Here is a 7,506-nt window from a genome sequence, read left to right as displayed (position 1 = left end):
AAATCCTCTGCTTGCAACGGTACAATCCATACCACCTAATACCATCTATTACTATTCATCATAATTCATAAGATCCCAATGGGTCGCTCATGCCCACCAAAAATCTACCCGTAAAATTCCTACATCGGCCACTGAAGGCAGAGACCAATCGAGGCCTAAATATAAGCCAACAAAGTCAACAGAGAAGAAATGTCTCTGAATGGGAGAGTGCAGTCATTTCTCAAAAGATTTATATATAAGATACCCGAAGATGAAATTAAAATGTCAAGACAAAAAGGGGTAAGTGCATGTGTGTTTAACAAAGGCAAGGGGCTTCGCGACTGTGGTAAAATTGATATTGCTCTCAAGTCCTGTTCGTGATGTGCCTGAGATGTGTAACAGGGGTCATGCGTGGTTTGCGTTTGGCAATTCAACAAGCATTGCACCTCACGAATCTGATGTTAATGATTCGTCTAATGCCACCCTGATACATTCGGCATTTTCAGGACAGCGTTGGGACTGGAATTTGATCTAAAAGCCATTTCTGGCTTATACAGGTTTAATATTACCATGTTTCCCGAGTCAATGGCATACCTTTTACAGTTTACGTGTGAACTAGCAGACTCTTACTGGAAGACTGCATTGAAAATGCAGAATGTAGAACTAAATCCTTCAACACCATGAGGCTCTCCGCAATCAATTCACTTCTCGTCATTCTATCTCAGGGACACAGCCTTGCATTACACTGAAGCACAAAATAACCCATTTTTAGTGAACTGGTGGCATTTGGTAGGGAATGTGATATCTATACGAGAAATAAGTTGACTCAACACGGTTGTGTTGAGTTCTACCCCTGCCAGTGCAGATATTTTGACTGAAAGGGGGACCTCTTAATCCCAAAAGCTGTTTAAAAAGTTACTCCTTCCTGTACCTTTTCTGCACCCATCATCTTGTGATGTGTATCGTACCTGACGGAGTAGCTGTTCTTACAAAAGCTCACGTTGTTCTCTAATTTTAGTTAGTCCTGATTGTTGTTTCTGTAATGACCTATGTATCTGGCAAGACCACCATGGTTGTGCATGTACCTTTAATCATCTTTTTTGAGAAATTCTCGCCTTAACACTTTGTAGAGTCAGACGTTGAAACCTTCATTGTGCCACCTTTTATTTGAGCTGGTGTATCAGTGACTGGTTCTTAACTTGTATGTTTAGTTTCCATTCTTTTTCTCACTATACTCAAATAAAGGACAGAAATCAACAACAGTCAGCATTATTCCAACAGAAACAACGGCGTGTTTATTGTACAAAACAGTCTCATATTATTACCGCATTAACCTGCAGTTTAATACCTTAGATAAGGTTCGGAACATCAGTTTGTGATTTGTGACTTGTCTTTTGAAACGAAACTTTGCTCTGTGTTTTGAAATTACAAGCGTCGTGTGAAATTAGACTTCTATGAGACCTGGCCCCTTTGCCTTAAATAAGGACTCTAACCCTTGCATGTCATTGATCTCTTTTCTAATTTGTGCCTAGTGCAATACCAATGATTCCATATTTTATCGAATTCTAAATCTCACTCTACACCGCTCATCGATGTATTCAGACCCAAGTTGTTTGTACTTTGTTCCCAAAGCCCGAAAATCCCTTTCTAGCTCAGTATAGTTGTTTAGTCAAAGAGTAACGATTGTTCCGCAATATAAACAATTTCCCAGCAAGAGGGCCTGGTACTCTGATTCTGTCTCATGCCATTCCAATATTTAAAGAGAAACATCTGTGCTAGGACTAAAACACCAGGTACTCTTATTACTTTTCAATTTATTCATCACACGATACTTAGGAGTCGGCTGATCGCTATTCCCACTGATAATAACCTGAGCTGTAGCCTTTTATCACCGAAAAGCTACGTAAGACCTTTTTCCTCCGGGCTTTCAAACGATTTAAGAGTTTTTCGACCTCGAAAATGTATTCATACTCATCCTGCCTTCGTGAAGATATACCTTTAATTAAGCAGTCATGGTGCATTGGTGTTGATATGGCGTACCTTAAACTCCGAGCTTTTGAGTTAAATTGGTTAAACCCAGGTGACAGAAAACATTTTGGCACACTTAAAGAGCACCTCTAAGGGAAACATGTTTTCTCTGGTTTTATCTGTTCAAATAAATATGGAAGAATCCAAATCGAACTCAGTGTCATTTGTCTTCGAGCTCAACTATAACAAGCTAAAAGGTTTATTCTGTTAATGCTAAGATGCGAATTCTAAATGTAGATTGCGTCATTCGGAGAAAACAGGGAAAACAAGGGGAACTCTCGCCCTGTGTTCGTAGTGGATAACCCTTGTGCATGCCAAACAATGGATACATGGCTCCCCTCGTTTGCTCTGTTTTCAGAATTCAGAATTCGGATCTTGGTATGGACCGGGAAAAACCCTTTTAGGTTGTTGTGGTTGAGGTCTGAAGAAAAATGACACTGCGTTCGATTTGGATGCCCCCATATATAAGATAAAAATCAGAGAAAATATCTTTTCCTTAAAGGTGCTCTTTAATGCATCTGAAAAGTTCGGCGAAATTGGTTGTAGGGGTTATGTCACTATTTATGTGTCACTACTTTTTGTCAAGGCGAGTCTATTTACCGCTATTTCAAATACTTTCAAGCGCAGTCCTAGATGAATCTTTCCTTCATAGGTACCTTATTAAATAATAATAAATCAATAACAACGATATAATGTATATTTAAAGCTCGCCCATGTCTACCAGCACCCTACAGTTTAAGGTGCTTTATTATCGTCATTGTTTATCGGGTTCATGTGGCTCTTTCATTTTAAAAGTGTCAGAGCTCCATATGGAGTATACAAGTATAGAAGTCAGCCATTTTTGACTCAGACTGTTGCTTAAAAAACGGTTCTGCCCTTACAAGTACCCACTCATGCTTAAGAGAGGCAATAGATCCAAAGTGACCCGCCCGAGGCCACAGTGTGAACCAGCTATACTGAATGCCAACCAGTTTGGTTGGATGTTAATTGAACCCTAACTATTATCGGTCATAAATATTTAATTTTGTCTAAAACAGAATGGAGTTTAACACACTTTCTTCAGGCAGTCATGAAAAAACCTGGATTTTACGTGGGGGATCAGGTTTTACAGGTAGGTGAACTAAAGTGTGAGATTTTACCTGGTTTCTGTACGGCAGCTTCAACTTCCCATTTTAAAGTTACCAGCCAGATTTGAAACGTTAATGATGAATCGTTGGCCCGCGGTGTTGTTTAAAAACAGGTTTCATGTCAGATTGCATTGTGATTGAGTTCATTTTCTAAAATGGGTGTAAAGTTGGCCTGGTTGTATAAGTGTTTGTTTTCATTTTCCCTTAAACCGATTGCATGTAACAATGTATGGAGGGACGGGAGGCTATAGAAACATTTTTCTGCTTCGCTTGAACATGCTTTAGACTTCCTACCCCCGATGGGACTCAAATTGATGCTTTCAAATTGACATAGATGCTATCTGTCTTTTGGTGTACTCGAGGGTCGCAGTCAGACGCCACTAGAATAATCCTGGCTACTACACAATGTTACTGTTCAGGTGGATGATGTTTAGTCTTCATTACTGAATTCCATTATTATGATAAGTACGTTTTCAGCTGTCCCAAGAAAGCTTGAGATTTGAACCTTGCCGCAGGTCAGAAATGGCAACCAGATAACTCTATGATTTCTCGCTAAGCCGTACCACGTGTGGGAAACCAAAAAACCATAATTATCGCGGTTCTCCATACAAATTAGTTCTGCGATGATGCCCAAAGGTAAAGACAGCTGGCAAGAACTTATTCTATCACGACGTCAGACCACAATCTGCATGCAAACTAGCATGGAAATCGCAAAGAGCTCGAAATAATGTATACAACAGGGTTACATTACACGCAATTTCGGGTAAGAATATTCACACCTGTGCCATACGGGTGCAAATCTTTTTACGTTTGAAAGCAAATACTACTACATTGTAAACGGGGTTGGTTAGACGGGAGAGCTTGGTTTGACCGGGCTGTGAAAAGATTTTTTTTTCGAAAGAGCATTTAGGAATTAATCTCATCGAACATCACATTCTCACAATTTTTCCCGAATAAAAATCTAGAAAAAGAGCTCAGACTTCTTTTAGTACTCACTAGTAAACTGTGATCATTAAAAGAAGCACAATTGTTGACACCTTTATCAGAATATGAACGTACAATGTAAACAATGATAGAAAAAAAGGAATCTTAATATGCACGATCGTGACAAAATGAAAGCAATAAAAAACCCACTTCCTGCACTACTTATGTCATAAAGACAAAGAATTACTTGTGTCAGACTTTTCTATAATGTCAAATGCCCAGATTCAAACTCATACCCTGAGACCGAGACGTGAGCTCGGCATGAAAATGTAACACGCGCTTCAGCAAGTAATCATTGAATGCAATTTCGACAATAGGCGTGGTTATCTAATCCTTCCGGCGTTGGAGTGTGACAGTAAATACTGTAATATCCCAGGGGTGGTATTGCTTACAAAATAAGTGCAAACGTGAGTTTGTATGTGGCACTTTTAACTGTCACACTCGAACCCGCGTCCTAGGTAACGGTAAGCTTTTATTTTAACTGATGAGTCAGAGGGTTGACATACACATACCTAAACAGGTTAAAATTCTGTTTGGTTTTTGTCTTCTGCTCCTCCGTTAACATGGAAGTCCTCATTCATGCCGGTATCAGATTTTCCCCTGTGCACCTGCTCTGACTACCCACTGTTTTGAATAAACGAGGTTGTACAACAAAATGCGTCAATACGAAGCAGGCCGGTAATACATTACGATAGGAACCGCGGCGTTGATGGTCGATTAGGCTTGCGTGGGGGAATATCTAGGCATATAGGGAAACAAATAGTGTGCAGGATGCCCATGGCTCAAATCCTTTGTTGTAATTATTTTTCTCTGTTCTCGGTTTCTTTTCTTGTTGGAAAAGGTCAGTTTCGAAAACTAATTTAATTTCCAGACCAATGTATTCAGCCTTGCTGTTTGTTTCATTCAGCGAAAACGCTCACTTCAAAGCCTTATTGACTTTTCAAATGTTGATACTTTGCCAGCTTAATAACATCGGTTATGGTCAGATTTGGGTGTGGTGTGATACTCAATAACTAAATAACACACCGATAGTACATCGTTTTGAGTAATGCCACTTTAACAGCCGTGACCTCAGCTAAAATATTCAGAACTTCATCACTCCGGAGGCGACATTGGTTTGTAGGATGGGCGACTAAATAACCACATACGAACCTCCTAACTGTTCATGTTCGTGTTCTCTTTTTCACGGACGAAATGTCATTCTTTATCGCTTAGCCATGTGGCCTCGTAGGCATCTTAGCATGCCTTGTCGGGGATAGCATCTCCAACAAGGATGCAACAAGACAGGAACTCTGCGTGTCCGTTTTAAAACTGATTCAGGGAAACACAGGTACCCATAATCAGCTTTGCATGGATCGGGCGGAGCCCAAGGTCGAGACAGAATGTCAAGGGTCCGGAGCGCCGACCATGCTGGCATATGTCCCATTGGCACACAGATGGAGAAGGTAGCCGAGAGAGAACTAAGTGGAAACTGCCGTCTGAGAGCAACTGTTCCATTAGTTGAGAGCACTGCGTCAATGGAGTCTCTCAAAGGAGAAGCTAGCCATTTATTATGAGAAAATAGAAAAAGATGAGTGTAATTGTAAAGATATATTGAAGAACCATTTCCCCAATTCTCCGCGGAAACATGCTTTATTGGATTTTCTTCATTGGTATCTAAGAAATCAACTTCACATCCCTTTTTGGAAAAACATAGAAAATTTTACCTTTTTTAAGATTATAAAATTCCCTAGTTCTCCTGGTAGATAAGTGTGGTACCGATGAGATGTCATTACTGAAGGCCACTGCTCATCCTTTTACTATTGGCCTACGTAATCTGAAACAACAAACCCCCAAAGTAGACACAATTTTCAACAGCAATGTTTCACACTCTGACAAAACTCTTTGTTGTAGAAACATCTATCACCCAAATGTGCATAAGTGTAAAAATATAAGGGCATTAAAATGCCCTTAAAACTTGCAAACAAAAATTATAAACAATAAGGTATGATTTGGCACAAAGGTGCATTTTTAAGTATAACATTTGCACAACCCATGAGCCTTTTAAGCGCATATTCATGTTGTAGAGATATGTAAATCTTACGTGTGCACCACAACGTTTAGAGTAACGAAACAAGATTTCCACAGAAGAAGATAATATGTTGAGTTCCTTATTAGATACTTAACTGCCTGAAAAGAATTTGTTCAACTTTGAGCCTTCAAAATAAGGTTTGGCTCACGAGAACCGCGAAAAAAATTAATAAACTTTATGGTCTCTTCAACAAAGTGACCAGTGTTACACAAAAGCCAGTGAGGTATAGTTGTATAAAAACTAATTACCGACAACTCAAATATCTTCTTGGCCATCCCGTGGGGGCATCTGTGTTATAGAATTCACATCTTTCAGATGATGCTTTCCGATCAATTTTTTCAATACTCGAGCTGCCATGCATCGCAGTCATGTCAAGCTTCTCGAATGTTCCCAGCTTTGCAGCAAAACGGTCCGAATGAAGGGGGGAAAGAACATGACAAAAGTTTTAAAATTACCTAATTGCAGTTCTCGACAAAACAGAAGCAGCATAATGAGGCTACTGCCTTCCAAAAACAAAATCAGCCTGTTTCAGAATGGTTGGGTACGTGAATTAAAACGGATGCGGTGTACGGAGCTATGGGGAGAATCCACCTCTAATGCTCTTCAAAGAGCATTACTCTACATTTGAAATCCAGTCTGGATTGTAAGTACCGATTGAATGGAATCCATATCGAAGAAAAATGCTTGACAAGCCTCAACTGAGATTCACCAGGAAGTACTCACTGTATTCTAGAAACTTGTCGGAACAATATCTGTCTCTCCAATGTGAATTTGTCATAGTCTAACGGTAAGAACATTACTTTTAAGCAGAGCAAATTTGATTTGTGCGATCTTAAAAACGGGTCCAAATCTTCGCATTTTTTTAAAATTGCCGTCAGTTTTGTGCATCTAGGGAGGTGTTTATGCTCGTAAAAGCCAAAGTGACACGTGTTTTACATTCACAAACTACCAACATATACACATTTTTCATATCCAATTGAAGCTTACCTCTTTTTTTTACATGTGCGCACTGTTTAAGTACGTTGCAGGATCACTAAAAAAACATTCCAGGTTACACGATTATCGGATTTAAAGTATGCCACTTGGGACCAACCTCTGTACCCATTCTACATATTCTCCGAGACCCGACCAATTTAATTTGTCTACTTTATACAACGCACTGATTTGTTATTGTACAGCCTATTGATTGCTGCATCCGCTGTTTCTTCACTTGTACCTTTATTTACTGTAGGTTAGCGTCCACTTTCCCTTGTTTGTCCCAAATACTTCGTAAGGTAATAACAACAAGTCCCGACCTCATTCGCCTCCTATTAATGG

This window comes from Acanthaster planci, linkage group LG05 (genome assembly GCF_054643075.1).
Source record: "Acanthaster planci isolate LZ-2023a linkage group LG05, COTS_SCS, whole genome shotgun sequence".
NCBI classification, from domain to species: Eukaryota; Metazoa; Echinodermata; class Asteroidea; order Valvatida; family Acanthasteridae; genus Acanthaster; species Acanthaster planci.
The sequence above is the reverse complement of the archived record's forward strand: the minus strand, read 5'-3'. Positions refer to the sequence as shown.